This window comes from Herpailurus yagouaroundi, unplaced genomic scaffold, assembly GCF_014898765.1.
Source record: "Herpailurus yagouaroundi ecotype Mexico unplaced genomic scaffold, PumYag 164, whole genome shotgun sequence".
Taxonomy (NCBI): Eukaryota; Metazoa; Chordata; class Mammalia; order Carnivora; family Felidae; genus Herpailurus; species Herpailurus yagouaroundi.
The window spans coordinates 41,120,835-41,137,598 of NW_024412405.1; the positions used below are offsets into that span (position 1 = coordinate 41,120,835).

The window sequence follows — 16,764 nt, forward strand, 5'->3', positions numbered from 1 at the left end:
AAATAGAATATTTTCAAATATTTGGTTGAAATTTATGGGTTATGGCTTTGTTGTGTTGCTATATGATAATCTAGTTAAAATAGTGACAGCAATACTGTAAACTGATAAGGAAAATAGAATATAGGAAACATTTCCCCTACATTTCACACACACACACACACACACACACACACACACACACACAATCTATCATTTATTGCCTCCTTTTTAATGGTTCTCCTATGTAGATGTTAAGTAAATGTTTTCCCCAAATAGATTAAAATCTGTTATAGTTTCTTAAGAAAAAAAATTATTTTCTGTAAAATATTAACTATGTTTCAGCGAAAAGAAAACATTGACTATTATGTGCTTGCTTATTTTTACCAAGATAAAGTGCATAAGTCTAAAACTTAGCATTCTTTTCCTTACTGGCTTGACCACAGCTTCATCTTTGGTGTAAGAGAATCAGCTTTGCCTTTTAGTAAAGAGTATTTAGTTTCTATTTAATTGTGGCTTTTTTGTGAGTATAAAGATTGCAACTGCAGTTATTTGGACCAGGTGTCGTTATATAACAAGCCCAGCGGTTCATGATAAATAAGGTGTTGTCTGAGACCTTGTTTTAGATTCACTCAGCCAAGGAAAGGAACTAGTCATTTCTTTGGTAACAAAGACTTGGTAGGTGACAAGTACTATGTATGATAGGTACTTTATATACATTATTTAATCTTTACAACGAGGAGCCCATTAAAGTGAACTGAAGAGCAGAAAGCTAATAATGCTTCTAAAGTCATATAACTATGAAATAAGAAAGGTAGAATTTAGTAAAATGTACTGCCCTGATGACTTATTTGATAATGTTTCATTCTAGTCAAATATGCACCCTCTTCTGTTTTAATAGAGAGGTCACCATGCTGAGCTGTGCTTTCTGACTGGCCTTGAGGAACGCAAATATATTACCTTTAAAATTTTTTTTAAATGTTTATTTATTTATGTGAGCAGGGAGGGGAAGAGAGAGAGGGAGACACAGAATCTGAAGCAGGTTCCAGGCTCTGAGCTCTTAGTACAGAGCCTGATGCGGGGCTTGAACTCACAGACCATGAGATCAAGACCTGAGCCGAAGTCGGATGCCCAACCAACTGAGCCACCCAGGCACCCCCTAAATATATTACTTTTTTGAAACAGCACATTTAAAATCTTTTCTGAACTTGGTAATAATTTAAAAAAAATGACTTTGAAGTAATAACCAAGAAACACGTTGGGTCCAATTCAAACTGTAATACTTCATATGCAATTCAAGTGAATTCTATACCATCTTATACAGAGTTTTTAAAGGAACTCTGAAATACTTCTTGGACACAGCTGTATTCCATGCTGCCTGAGTAATTGGAATGCAAGTAACACTCGATTGAATCACACACAAGCCAAAGACTAATGCCTACTTCTGTGCTATTCATGCTTCAGTGAAGGTGGTAAAAATGAACAAAACAATTTGAGAGAATATTTGTCTTTTGGAAAAAAAAAACTCTTAAGATTTTAAATCAAAATATATGTCATAAGGAGGGCCAAATGTTCAGTTTTCCCATCAGCTGAGGGAGACAACTAGATTTTTAACTAAGCATTGTTTTTTGGTCTTAAAATATTATTTACTGATTTTAGTCTGAGATTTTAGCCAAATTCTGGGCTGAGAAGACAAATCAGTAAGACACCTGAAGGGAATGGACTACTTTTAGTTGGAAGGCAGCAATGGTAAATGGTTGGATTTCCCCAAGAATGAAATTCAGAAAATTCATAAGATTTGGGAACTGGATAGAAGAGAATCATGAATCAAAATACTGGCTTGGCAGTATTTAAAAAAAAACACAGAGAGAAATTTATGCCTGTTTTATTAAGTGTGTTTATACAGACAAAAAACGAAGAAGATGTCAGGTCTTTTTTATTAATACTTTTTTCATATTTATTTATCTGGGGGGGGGGGGTGGTAAGGGAGAGAGATAGAATCCCAAGCAGATAGAATCCCAAGCAGAGCCCAACATGGGGCTTGACCTCACGAATCTTGAGATGATAACCTGAGCCAAAATCAAGAGTCAGAAGCTTAACTGAGCCAAGTGGGTGCACCTGAGTCTTTTTGATAGACAACACAGCAATGCCAGACATGACTTTGCATCTTGGTATTCTTATTGTACCTTGTCACTTTGGGCAAGTTTGCATGAACTTATTTCCATCATCTACAAAGTAAAGAAACTAGGGTTTCTTAGAATAGGAATCAGGGTTAAATGCTACAAAATATCTATAGTATAAAACACATCGAATGCCTTCCATAAATGTCAGTTTCATTCTTTCCCCCCTTGTATTAAACCTTGACCATTAGGCTGAGAGTGGAAATTATGTCACCAACAAGAAGGTTTTGTGATAAAATTTGCTAAGTTACAGGATTGGGAAACTGAAAAATGAGAAGGAGATAGTACAATGATTGAAATACTTTTTCACCAAGAGTTCTTACTAGTCCATGATTTGAAATCATGCCCATCACTGCTATAGATATTACTTAGGAAAGTCCTATTCTGCTCCTGAATATCCAGAAGTTCTAACTGCTTGAGGGAGTGTATTTCCTATGACTTAATATCACAGCCAAAGACTAGAGGAGTATAAAGACTTTCAATTATATAAACCAAAGTATTGTTGTAGTCAATAGGACTCCTTGGAGTAGAAGAGTAATAAATTCTTGTTCCATTTTCTCTTTCCTATCAAATCTACACATTCCATATCTGGTACCTTTTCTACCACCTCATCTTCCAACTTCCCTCAGACTAGAAAGTAAATTTACTGAGATAAATTGCATAAATAATGTTGGAACTAGATAGTAATGTCATTGTATGGCCAACAGCCCTATTCAGAAGGTCCCAGTGTCTGTAACTGTGTAGCCATCCTACAGGCCAGTATTGATTGCAGGGGCTGGAATCCCCTCAAATCTGTTGTATTTAAATAAATGTATTAGTCTCCTAATGAGGAAAGAGAAGCAAGATATCATTTTGAGAGAAGTGATTAGCATAGCTTTATCTGAAGTATTATTCTGAGGTATTTTTGTTTGTTTCAGAGTCCTGAGATTATAGTTGACACTTTTGCTCTTTTAAAGACAAATTAATCACATCTTATTTTTTTATGTATAAACTAAACTTCCCTAATAGCTACTTCTTTTGGGTTTCAGATGGTATCAAGTAACAGTTCTCTTTTGGGGGTCAAAACATCCTTAGCTCAGATCTTATTAGTGTGTTACTGAATTGTGTGATTACTTAATTTTGAAGTTGCTATAGCCACCCCCCCCCCCTTTACCTATTGGTCTGCTAATCTACATCACTAAATGGCTGGAATTCTAGTCAGTAAGTGAATCTAATAGCTGGTTGGGCCTCAGAAATGCTGAAGCCAATATGAGAAACTCATTCACATTGCCCACATTATTATTTTTCTGTAAGAAACTTAATGATGTTATAAAACTGAATATTACAGTTGGAGAGTAAAAGCTCTGGCTCCTAGGATATTTCTCATTGTGCTTTTTATGGGAAATAAAATGAAATAACATAGGGGAGAAATCATGTGGTTTAGTGCTGTGGAGATGACAACTTAGCAAACAAGGTATGCTAGCATCAAGGAAGGCTGGAGAGGCATTAGGCATTAGAACTGTCTCCTCAGTTGGGGGAATAAACTGTGTGGAAAGAGTTATGGCAGTGGCAGTAGTCCAAATCTCTATGGGCCCTTAAATATAAGGTTTTTGCTTTTCTCCCTTAGGTTTTTGCCTGGATTCTAATAGCTATACATACATTCAGGTACATTGTTATTGAGTCATTTTCTTTACAATTCGGTACAGGTTTAATGAAGAGATTAATAATAAGCCAGTTATTGAAGTGTTGACTCTCCTACAGATTGAGTACTATTCATCCATAGAGTCAAAAGCAAAATACCTCAAATAAAAATTTTCCAGTGATAAAAGACTGGGATCACTTTCCATGTATGTTTTATAAGTTAGATATAGAATAGATCCTGGATGTGAATATTAAGAAATTTTTAAATCCCATAAAATCAGAACCACCCAAGTAAGTGGACAAAGTGCTGTTACCTTAAAAGTAAGTTTATTTAAAACTGATAATTTCAGTGTAGACCAGCAAATCCTATTGGTGTAGAAACTCTGGAACTGTTTTTGACCTATGTCCAAAATCTTAAATCTTGTCTCTATATTTTATTTTTTAAAAATTTTTAATGCTTATTTTTAAGAGAGAAACAGAATGTGAGTGGGGGAGGGAGAGAGAGAGAAGGAGACACAGAATCTGAAGCAGGCTCCAGGCTCCAAGCTGTCAGCATAGAGACTGTTACGGGGCTCAAACTCATGAACCTCAAGATCATGACCTGAGCCAAAGTCAGACGCTTAACCGACTGAGCTACCCAGATATCCCTCTATATTTTAGATATATGTAAAACATACTCCATTTAAAGGATTACACTGTGCCTCAGAAAATAATTATAAAACAATTTGAAAAAGCATAAGACTCAATAAGCAATAAATAATCGATAAAGCCATTTTATTGGGAATGAAAGCACATGATTATTTTTATTTCTCATGAGTCACTAGATAGTTGATTTTCTAAATGATATCAGGAAAAAAAAAGATAAGGTGTCTCTGACATACCTGAGGTAATATTAATGGCAAAGGTCTATCACAATTTGAACCATGCCAATGTTTTAAATAGTCTACTGATTTTCACATATGATTTGGAAGTTTAATGTTTATATGAGTGTTAGTATTTTCATTATGCAAATAAAGCAACCAGCAAAGGGTAGAGCAGGATCAGCTGTGTGTGATGTCAAAGGCAATGATCTCACAGCCCTTGTAGGAGATTCTGAAGTCACAATTGTATTGGTTATAAAAGTAAAGAAAGGATGTTTGAGTGCCTGTTTGTATTTGTTATAAGTAGGAGTTTTGATACGTAGAAAAGATAACCATGGTATAATAAATAGCAGTAGGATTTTGATTCACAACCCCTGAATTCAGAGTATTTCCCTTTAGGCTAGTGAGCCTCAGTTTTCTCATCTGTGAAGAGAAGTATTAATATCACCTCTGGTTTATATGCAATAGTCATATATGTGTGTTTTGTCAATTACAGAGCACATACAGCTGTTGATTTTTTACTACCATAATTATTAACTACCTTAGCAAGGAAAAAGTCAGGAAGCAGTTTTAAATTTTTTAATTTTTTTTAAGTATTTATTTTTGAGAGAGAGAGAAAGAGAGAGAGAGCGAGGGGCAGAGAGAGAGAGGGGGAGACACAGAATCAGAAACAGGCTGCAGGCTCTGAGCTATCAGCACAGAGCCTGATGTGGGTTCGAACCAGGAACCATGAGATCATGACTTAAGCCAAAGTTGATGGCTAACGGAGTGAGCCACCCAGGCACCCCCAGGAGCAGTTTTCCAAAGCACTCCAATCCTGCTGTCTAAACTTGAGCCTATAGTCATTCTATTTATGAAACTGTTTCTTAGGATGATTGACATGGAGGACATTTGTCTCTGATAATTTGATCAATGTTGGAAGATTAAAAATATGACAAACTAAAGTGAATATGAACAAATTCTAAGGTTTTGGCTGCCATCACAGATTCTTGGGCATGTAAGCTAAAATCTGTACATAACAGTAAGAGAACAACATTGGCAGCAAATCCTACAAGTCATGGCAATCTTCATATTCAACAAAACGTGATAATATTTGTAGTTGCAATTTTATAAACTTTAGCTTTTGTAATTTTGAACAGTGTAGATTTAAATTTGCAGAGCCTACACCATATTAGCTTCATCTCTTGCATTTTTCATGAGGGTTTTTGTGTAGATAAAACATAGATTTTGTTTTGAATTTCAGTTTTATGTACTTTTATAATATTTAAGTCATTTAAATAAAGAACATATGTGATTTTAAATTTCATTGCACCAAAGGGATGTAGAATTTATTTAAATTAATACTTGAGTTCAAACATGTTATGAATTTACAAATTCATTGGAGGAGGAACAAAGTGAAATATTTTAGGAAGGATTCAAAGGAGAAAGAAGTTAAAATTGAGTCATTTCATAACCACTGCCACATATAACATCAAGGATTGAGGAAAAGTACAATCAAGTTCTGGAAATGATAACACACTGTTAGATCTACAGTCTCTTTAATGGCCAAGAAAAATAATTTCAGAGAAGATTATAGAATTACTTTATGTGAATACTGGTTCTACCAATTCCTAGCTGTGTGATCTAAACCAAGTAATTTAACCTTCCTGTATTTCCATTTTTCACCTACAAAATAGTTTCTCAGGTTATTCGTAAGAATTAACAAGTACGAGCATCTAAAATGTGATTGTTTCAAGCCTTTGTAATTGTAAGAGATCCTCAAGTAATAGCATATGTTCTTTTTCTATCAAGCTTGACAATTTTCTTCATTTTCCTTCTTCAGCATTTCAAAACGTCACTGTAATTTTACACAAACTTTGCTTTTATAGCTAATAATGGTTAATGCAGTTACAACTATTTTTTCTCTTTAAGTTGTACAACATTCTTTATTCACCCTCCAATGGATTTATGAATTCCTAACTTATAAAATGCCTGCCATGTGGTAAGCACATGGTAAATACCAAATAAGAAACAAATATCATCATTATTTTTAAGTTTAATGCAAGATCATTCATTCTAATGGCTGTTTAATCCAAGTGTTTATGGCCAAGAAGCATGTACTCAATAATGTCATTTTACAGTAGCACCCCAAATTCTTCCAATTCAAAGTGTTGATGGAGACCACAATATTAGCATTACCTGAAAGCATGTTTGAAATGCAGACTACCAGGTCCCACCCCAGCAGTAATGAATCACAGTCTGTATTTTCACAAGTTCCCCCAAATAATTCCTTTGAGAAGGACTGCCCTAAATCCTTTTGTCTACATGGAGCTTTCATTAGTCATCATTTAATTCATCCTTTCAGATACTTAGTAAGTGCCTATTTTGGTTTCTTGAAATTTTTCCATTCTAATTGTTTGAGGTTATGGTCAATACTAAGGGGGACAAAGTTGATTTGGAATGACCATGCTAAGACTTCATCAGACTAATTAGCATCCTATCTTGAGCTAGGGGAGAGGTCCCAGAAGCAATTAAGAAAAATAAGGACAATCCTGTGAATTTGGGATGCTAGTAAATTACAGGTGTGACTGACTGTACTTACAGGTATACTAAAAGCTCTAGGAACAAATTGTGTAAAGAAGTGATACCAAATATGATCTTAGTACTTTTTGCCCTGAGATCTCCAAGAACACTTGAAAAGGGACAGAAAAATAATGTTAAAATGCAGATAAATGTAGGGGAGAATATTTATGTTCTAGGGGATTATTTGACCAAAGAGATTCTTTATAAGAATAGCTTCTCTTGTGTATTTAGAATAATTTTATTTATAACATGTGTCTAAATAATTCTATTTCAGGAGATGGCTATTTGTTACAACTTTTTATAAACAAATTACAAGATTTCACAAAACCCTATATTGCATAAAGACAGAATGCAAATTTTCTTATCCTTCATGTATTCATGGATATGCTATATGTTCAGAAAAAAATTTTCAATAAAAATTTATTGAATGGAACTTGATTTGGATTCATTCACAAGAGACATAAAGTTCTTCAGATGAATTACTGCTATCTCATCACTGAGGAAAGGACCACTGAGGTCATATATTTTGGGTTTTGTGAATAAATAGCAAACTTAGAAAAAGGCAAATTAAAATGCAATTTATATAACTAAGCAATTATATTTCTGTACTTGTATACAATTAAAGTGAAAAAGAAGACAAGTGATATTTGAATCTCTAATTATACATCCTCCACACACATTGTTCCTTCTTGTTGTTATAATATTCTGCCTCTGAGAGTGGAATTGGATATTAGGAAATAAAGCACAGAGTATTAATGATTTTCACTCTTCCTTCTTTTAGCATATATAGTCTGAAGCAAATTTAAAACTTTTCTAGGTAAAAAAAATTTGAATGAAGGCAATGAATACACAAAAAGAAACATTAAAAAGTCAGAGGGTGTCTATGTATATGCTTTTATAGAGAGTAAATTCTGTCATCTCTCTACTTACATTGTCTAATTTTATAGCTACTATTCTCCCATGCGACAAATTAAATATGATTCTGAGGCATCTGTCTGGCTCAGTTGGTGGAGCATGACTTTGATCTTGGGGTTTAAGTTCAAGCCCCATGTTGGGTTACTTAAAAATTACTTAAAATTAAAATCTTTTAAAAATTTAAAAATGATTCTATTGTTAAGATTAGAAAGACTTGAAATATTAATTCAGGTGTAAGAGACTTACATGACAATCACTGACTTTCTTGTAGTGTTCTTTTCACTGAAATACAGCTAGAATTGTGTCTTTAAGCCATTTAGTAATATTTTTTAAACATATATTTAATAATACAACCATTCTCACAGAATTCAGAATGCCTAGTTCTTGACTGAAGCACCCTGAAACCCAATACTGTATATACTTCAAATTATAAAACACTTTGTTTTCTGCTGGATGAAGTGAAAATTATACTCTCTACCCAACTCTTCTTTTTTTTTAATCTAAATTCTAATTAGTTAATATGCAGTATAGTCTTGGCTTCAGGAATAGAACCCAGTGATTCATCTCTTACATATGACACCCAGTGCTCATCCCAATACGTGCCCTCCTTAATCTCCATCACCCACTTATCCCATCCCCTCACCCACCTCCCATCCAGCAACCCTTAGTTTGTTCTCTGTATTTAAGAGTCTCTTATGGTTTGTCTCCCTGTCTGTTTTTATCTTATTTTTTCTTTCCTTCTCTTATGTTTATCTGTTGAGTTTCTCAAATTCCACATATGAATGAAATCATGTGATGTCTGTCTTTCTCTGACTGATTTATGTCACTTAGCACAATACCTTCTAGTTCCATCCACATTGTCGCAAATTCTGCCCAAGTCTTAAGACCTCCTAGGAAATAGGGATAAGTGTCCCTTTTTAGAGGAGAACAAGTGGCCAGTCTGTCAAAAGTTTAAACATTTTTAGCTGAAAATAAAGACATGAATAAACATTATTAGCTGAGATACTTAGCTCATCATTAGGGTTTCCTTATGACTTTTGCCAAAATTGTACATTATTTTATATCAGCCTTATAAAGAAAAATCAGGAAGAAGATATAAAAGAAAAAGAAAAAACCTGTTTGTCACTACTGAATTGTCCATGCAAGTTAAATCACTGGCACATAGTAGATGTTTGATAAAATTTGGTGAATGAATGGATGGCCTGCAGACTAATCTTGGTATAGGATATCATCTCAATGTGTTTGCATACCCACTTCTAAAAGTGAACCGTAGTCTAAAATGATTTGAGATCCAAGAGACATGGGTTAATATAGTACATTAAACAACACTATGACCTCATCTACACTACTAGAGTTAAATGTCACATCAAGCCATTCAAGCAGAAATTCTTATTGTTTTAGGCAGTAACTCTAGGAGGGGGGAAAAAAAAACCCAAATGATGAAATAGACCAAATCCCCGATCTTTCACATTGCAGAGTAACTGCAATTCCTAATAGTGAGGCTCAGCAGCTTTTGGGCTGATCAGGCTATTTTGGTGCTATATCAAGAGAAAATTTTGACAGTCTTGGCTCACAATTTAACCTCATTCAGAACTGTTACAATCTGGTGGGGGAATATCCACGGAATACTAACCATCTATCTTGTTTTAAAACCAGCCATTCTCTCATAAATAATAGCTGTATTTCATGCATGATCCTCTTTTTGTTCTGTTGCTGCAGAAGCAGCCAACTAAGCAACAGAGGAAGCAAAAGTAAACTAACATATTCCCAGTTCTCTTGGCATCGCTGATGAAAATGTCTATGATGCTTACGATGATCCAAAAGACATCAGAAGAAAAACCGTGTTGGCTTGTGTTGTATAAGTAAAGTGTGTGTAACAGGAGGATGGAGCATGGACAGCCGATGTTTGCCAATTGAGAAGAACAAAGCTTAGAGGGAGAATGTGTTACAGTTCCGCAGCATGCTGCAGTTCATGGAGACTAAGAGATGAGCACGGAAAACATTTTTAACGCTTATAACTTGCATTTACCATTTATATTTTAGTAATGGTTGAATTACTTACTATATTAAAATTTATTTCTTAAGGAAGATTAGAAAGTATAAACCTTTCTCTCTGTAGATTAGAATAAAATGGGGTTTTTGACATATTTGTAAAATTGGTACTAAGAAGATTTATTCCTATATCCTTTAATCTTTGCTCTCGTGGAGCATATCAAATACTTTTTTAAGGCCTCCAACTAAGAACCCTAGTGGAGGATTTTAGCATAGGGACTAGTAAAGCCTCTTCGTTGAAATACAGGCAGTCCTGGTGTTACTCACTAGGCAAGGACCTTAAAAATGACTGGTAGCTGAAGCTTTGCAAAGAGATCTTAATAATTGATGGGAAAAATACAACTGTTCTGTCACTTTTTTCCCCCAAACATTGAAAACTCTCTTCCTAATGGCTATACAGGTGTAGAGAAGTGAACAAATAGTAAAACCTATATTTATTTAGTACACTATAATTAAAAACGTCAGAAACATTGAGGATTAAATTGTTTTTTCTTTGCAAAAAAAAACTTATCAAGAGGAGTTTAAACAGTGCTTGCCTTTTTCATCTCATATAACTTAGAGTACAGAAAAAGCATCTTTTCTATGTCTTGGTGAAATGTCATATTCCTTTCTAAGTTTGGATCAGCTAGCAACATTTTATCATTTGCAGTTTCAATGTTTTGAATAGCCTCTGAGAGTTCCATTATTTTGCCAAGGTCATTTCTTCTGGGACATTGTCATCCTTTCTATCACAGCCTCTTTGTTCATTTACATCAATAGTTTTGCCTTCACTAAGTTCCTCTAGCTGTAGATCTAGAGTCTTGTGAACAGTACCAGGATCAATATTCCTACACTCAGTTATTTCTTCTATAACTCATTTATATTCTATCCAAATTTTACTTGTGATATTATCACTTTTTGTTTCTTTCCTGCATTTTCACCTTTGTTGGCCAATTGCCTCTTTCAGTCGCCCATTTATGCACAATGTCATGTGGGTTTATCACTGGGAGACAGAAGGCAACAGAACTATATGCTTCGATCTCTGCATTTTGAAAGAAGTGCCAACATTGGTCACTGATAAATACATAGTGATTTGTGGACTGAACAGCTAGCAGCAAATTTTTTGCTGTGTAACTTTACAAACTGCATATCAGCCACTGTGGGAACTGAAATTTGAGCCATGTTGTCGGGAGACTGGTGTGTTTTAAATTAAGGTAACTAAAATTCATACATATAAAAGATACATAAATGAGCCTGCCTGTATAGATAATTTGTTAACAGGTTACATGATTTAAGATGTTTTATAACTAAAGAATAAATTCTTTTATAAAATAAAAACACTGAACAGTCTATAGGGGATATATGGTTTTTCACCCACAGTAATACCTACACAGAATTTGTCTGAGTAGAGTGTTACTATTTCCCATAATTATAAAGATGATTAGAAAGAAAACTGTAGAGGTGTGCCTGGGTGGCTCAGTTGTTTGAGCATCTGATTCTTTCTTTAAAAATTTTTTTAAGTTTATTTATTTTTTTAGAGAGACAGAGACAGTATGAGAGGGGAGGAGCAGAGAGAGAGAGAGAGAGAGAGAGAGAGAGAAAGAGAGAGAGAATCCCAAGCAGGCTCTGTACCACCAGCACAGAACCCGATGAGGGGCTCAAACTCACAAAACTGTGAGATCATGACCTGAGCTGAAACCAAGAGTCTCATGCTTAACTGACTGAGCCACCCAGGCACCCCTTAAAACCTTTTTAAGTTTTTCAAATTTATTTTGAAAGAGAGAGAGAGACAGCGTGTACACATGCATGCAAGTTGGGGAGGGTCAGATAGAAGGAGAGAGAATCCCAAGCAGGCTCCACACTGTCAGTTCAGAGCCCAATGTGGGGCTTGAAACCATGAGACATGAGATCATGACCTTAGCTGAAATCAAGAGTCTGACACTTAACCTACTGAGCCACCCAGGTGCCCCACACACCTGACTCTTGATTTTGACTTGGGTCTTGGGATTGAGCCCTGCATCCAGTTTCATGCTGAGTGTGGAGCCTGCTTAAGATTCTCTCTCTCTCTCTCTCTCTCTCTCTCTCTCTCTCTGTCTCTTTTTCTCTCGCTAAAATAAAAAAGACAGAGAGAGAGTGAGAGACAGAGAAAGAGAGAGAGAGAGAGGAAGGAAGGGAGGGAGGGAGGAAGGGAGGGAGGAAGGAAGAAAACTGTAGATTATATCTAGCTTGGTCTCACAGGATTAGCTAGTGGGGTTCTTTGAGGTCAAAGAGGGTTTTGTTTTGTTTTGTTTTTCACCTTACAGATTGTGAAACTTCACTTTAACAAATGATCTGTATAAGTGATGAGGTTCTGGGGCATTCATTCTTGTTAACTAGGCTAACAAAATACTAATTTCTATCAGGAGATTTGTCTACCCCCAACAGGTCATTTGCATTTGTCAGTTCCTTTCTACAAGCTCATTCAGTCAAGAGGTGAAATCATTTATTGGAACATTGCTTATTAGCTACAGAAATAAAATATATTATGAGCTAAATCTCAAAGTATTTTTTTCAATCAAATAAGCACCTTCAATATTTCGTCTCTCCCTATTTGAGAAATATTTATCTTTTTAAAAAATTCTTTATAATGTTTATTTATTTTTGAGACAGAGTGTGAACAGGGGAGGGGCAGAGAGAGAGGGAGACACAGAATCTGAAACAGGCTCCAGGCTCTGAGCTGTCAGCACAGAGCCTGATGTGGGGCTTGAACCCATGAACCGTGAGATCATGACCTGAGCCGAAGTCGGACGCTTAACCGACTGAGCCACCCAGGTGCCCCTAGAAATATTTATCTTTATATCATGGGTACCTCCTAATAGAATAAACACTTTACAACCTTGTTAGTGTGAAATGAATATTGACAAACTTTAGGACTCCAACACTTGTTTGTCAATGATGATTATTAGAGAGCAAAATTAATTCATGTTTAACTCTTCCCTTTATAGTTCATATAGCAATATTCTACATATATTTGAAAATTGCCAGCACATTGTATGTGTATATTGTTTATCTTTTCTTTCTTTAGTTATTTTTGTTGTTGTTGTTGATAATCTTTCCTTAAGGACATACGATATTGCTCCTTGTAGAGAATAGAAACCTCCTTAGGATTCTCAAGGGCAATATTTATAGAACACTACCTTGATTATTTTTGTATGGGAAATATTTCCATCAGGAAGCCATTTTAAATTGTTGGTGTAAGTCTTCACTCATAGAATGATTTTTTTCCTCTGAAAGGAAAACACAGAGAGTAAAATTTTATAATTTTGACCCTCCCCCACAGTGAGGGTATGTGTTAATAAAACTTATAACTTCCAATCAGTAAATATACTCCCAATTATGAGATTAAATGACAACATCTACCAGGAACTATTGGGGCATGAACTTTAAATAGAGGTCCTACATTTAGATGGAGTTTGTATGGGTTAGGAAATTAAAACAGACTAAAATTACCGTTTAAACTAGATTGTCAACCTGTTTCAAAATGAGTGTTCCCAAGGCACGGTAATAAATTGAGTTATGCCATGTTTATATTTGGAATCTCATAAGGGCAGGTTTCAAAAGAGCCTTCTTTGGTGTTGCGTGGATCCAACCCTCAGCGTGTCTTGAACTAACATGATGTATATATACTCTGACATGTTCACTTAGGGAGATCTTTGTGCTCATTTTTCTGCTGACCACTTCCTTGTCAACTTTTTTTCTTATTACTGGGTGAACAACACTCTTGATTTAGAAAGACAAAAAAAACTATATTGGGCTCATGATGTCTCATAATGATACTTAATAATGAGAAGCCACTGATTACTTTCCTGATATTCTCTGTATATACATTATTTTAAACAGTCACAATTTCCTTTTCCCAGTTGTAGGTTGATATTTTAAATTAATATATAGGCCCTCTTTTCTTAATAATGCTAGTGACACATTTTTTGTTGCTCTCTCTAATTAGTTATTTAAGGCTGATATAAGAATGCTTCCCACTAGACATCACTAAATGTGCCTAACCCAGTTATGTTTCCAGACTGACTTCTGTTATTGTAACATGATTAAAATACCACATTAATTATGCAAAACTTTATAAAATGGAATTCAACAGAGGTAATACATGCATATTAATAAACATAAATTATTAATCTGTATATTCTGTTGTATGAGATGCAGAATATATTTTCAATTCATAGAGATTAACTGTACTTTTTATACAGTTATTATCTTTAATCTTTTCCAGCTAAAAAAATAAAACCTTTCTCCTGGTTAACCAGGATTCAAGATCATTGTCATTAATTTTATTTTAGCTTTATAATCTAATTTGAATAATTACTTGGAACATTGGAAAGCTCCAGAGACATTGTAGTATTTTTTTAGACTTGAGTTTTCATTTAACAAAAGAACAAGTAGAAATCAAGTCTGAAAATGTAGAATTTCAGAAGTTTTCTGGGAAATTTTATCTAAACATAGCACTGTAAAATTATTTGGCTTGTATATTTAGGAATTTGCAAATGGGCATAGCTCTGAGAATATATAGTTGTGATTGTTTCGAAGAAGCAACACAGACATGAGAATGATAAAATGTACCATTTGTAAAAATGGACTTCTAATTAGATAATTTTTCCCCAAATTCTGAGAAAAAAATAGGAAGTCTAAATTAAGGGATAGTAGAGCCTAAAAAGATGAAATTATTGGTGAAGTTTTATTTAAAAATTAAGCCACAACTCAGAGAAGTGTTAAGCAAAATTAAGCAAAATTCGTGAGTGTACATGACCTAAATTATAGGCCAAACAGGATCACTGATTAAAAGAAAAGTTAAGAGAAATGTGATAAAGTAAAATAGATAAACTTCTAGTTCCAGTCAGCCTCCAGGAAACTATTAAGTAGAGTAGAAATATTACATTTCAGATATGAATAATAACTTTAATACTAAAGGTAGGACAGGATTTTGCCATTTTAAAAACAGAAGATTCGCAGTGCAGGGAAGTGAATACAGATTACATTTGTAGAGTTTCAACATACCCCAAAATTAATCATATAAAACAACATCCTGTTCTATGAGACTGTCATTAACCACAGATGGTACTTGCTTAAATGCACAACAAAACAACACAAACAAAAATCATCTCATTGCTTAAAGTATTATCACCACAAATAACCATTTATTACACATGATTCATTCTTGAATTACTGATGTTCTCTATATCCTTGTCATTTTGTGTCAGTGTTGCTATTCCCAGCATAATAAACTGAACAAGGTTTAAACTATAGGACAATTAGGTATGGGTATTTTTTTTCCAAAATGAAATCAGAGATTTCTTTTACCATCACGACTACCTTAATATAAGAACACTGCACATTAAGTTAGATTGATTGACAATGTTTTAATGGTTTGCTAATCAAAAAGTTACTGTACTTTTTGCAAATTAATGAAATTTATTCCACTAGATTTTATAATAAGATCACACACAAATAATTTCATGTGTTTATTATGTAGTGATATATGTATCATACCTAATATAAATAAATATTCTCCACAAATGGGCTTTAATTCACAGGTTATGCTTTTGTGGAAACTTCTGTTATCCACTCAGCACTGAGTATAGCCTAATAGGCTGTTAACATTGGGCAGTGGATTTCAAAGCTGTTTGCCTAAATATTAATAATTTGCTTTTATTTTCTAATTCCTTCTGAAATCCTGAATTGTTTTATTGATTTTGATTTGCTAATTCTTCTTAATGCAGAAAGTGGTCACAGTTACATGACAACGGTATGAGACTGAAAACTAACACTTCATAGAAATATAGTTTAATAAATGGCCAGAGTAGTGCATAAATAGGGACCTTTAAACATTGACTACTAGGCAAAAAAAGTTGCTAATGTAGCCATATGTCCATTAGAATTGATTTTGAAAGTTTTGATTTCAAATAGCTTTTTTACACACTTTCCACTAAAATCCCAAAGTTGGTGTTCTGAAGTCTATGTGAAATATATGAACAGGAATAAAATATTTATTACAGTTTATTGGGTACTTAGTTAAAATTTTGAGGGCTTTGACAATGATTTAGGAATGATAAAATCACATTTTAAATTAGTGTAATTTTTTTTTTTACCAAGACAGTGTTTCTTTTCCTATTTAAGATAACACATTTAGAAACTATTTTATGTTTCATACATTTCATCATATTTTAAGTGATAAACAGGATTAGATTTCTGAATATTATCTTTTTAGTATTATAATTTTTTACTACACCTTTTCTTTCCTACGTGATAAATGTATCTTAATTACTTTGCCTTTTGTACTCTTCCAAAATCCTTAATTCCAGGTCCCCTTACGCTGATCCTTAATGTTTATCTAACATATTTTAGGAGATGGTAATTATACTACTTACACATAGACTTTGTTAACCACTCATGAGCCTTGGACTTTGTCCACTATTGTAAAGTGATATTTTCTTAGTTTCTTATTTGTGGACCATATCCAGATTGGCTGCTGCAGAACTGTAATAGAGAATTGCTTTCTGATTTATTGGAATGTTATGAAAGATTTAGATGTAAATGTGAAGAGGGGCTCTAGATCATAAATAGTACTTTAT

At 34.2% G+C, this 16,764-nt stretch overlaps 1 protein-coding gene and 1 long non-coding RNA gene across 11 annotated transcripts in view; one reads left to right on the top strand and one right to left on the bottom strand.

Moving 5' to 3' along the window:
- The window catches only part of PCDH9 (protocadherin 9), a 927,283-nt gene that overhangs the window by 135,021 nt on the left and 775,498 nt on the right, over positions 1-16,764 (top strand). The gene's annotated exons all lie outside the window — the stretch shown is intronic.
- The window catches only part of LOC121037867 (uncharacterized), a 132,517-nt gene that overhangs the window by 93,254 nt on the left and 22,499 nt on the right, over positions 1-16,764 (bottom strand). The window lies entirely within an intron of this gene.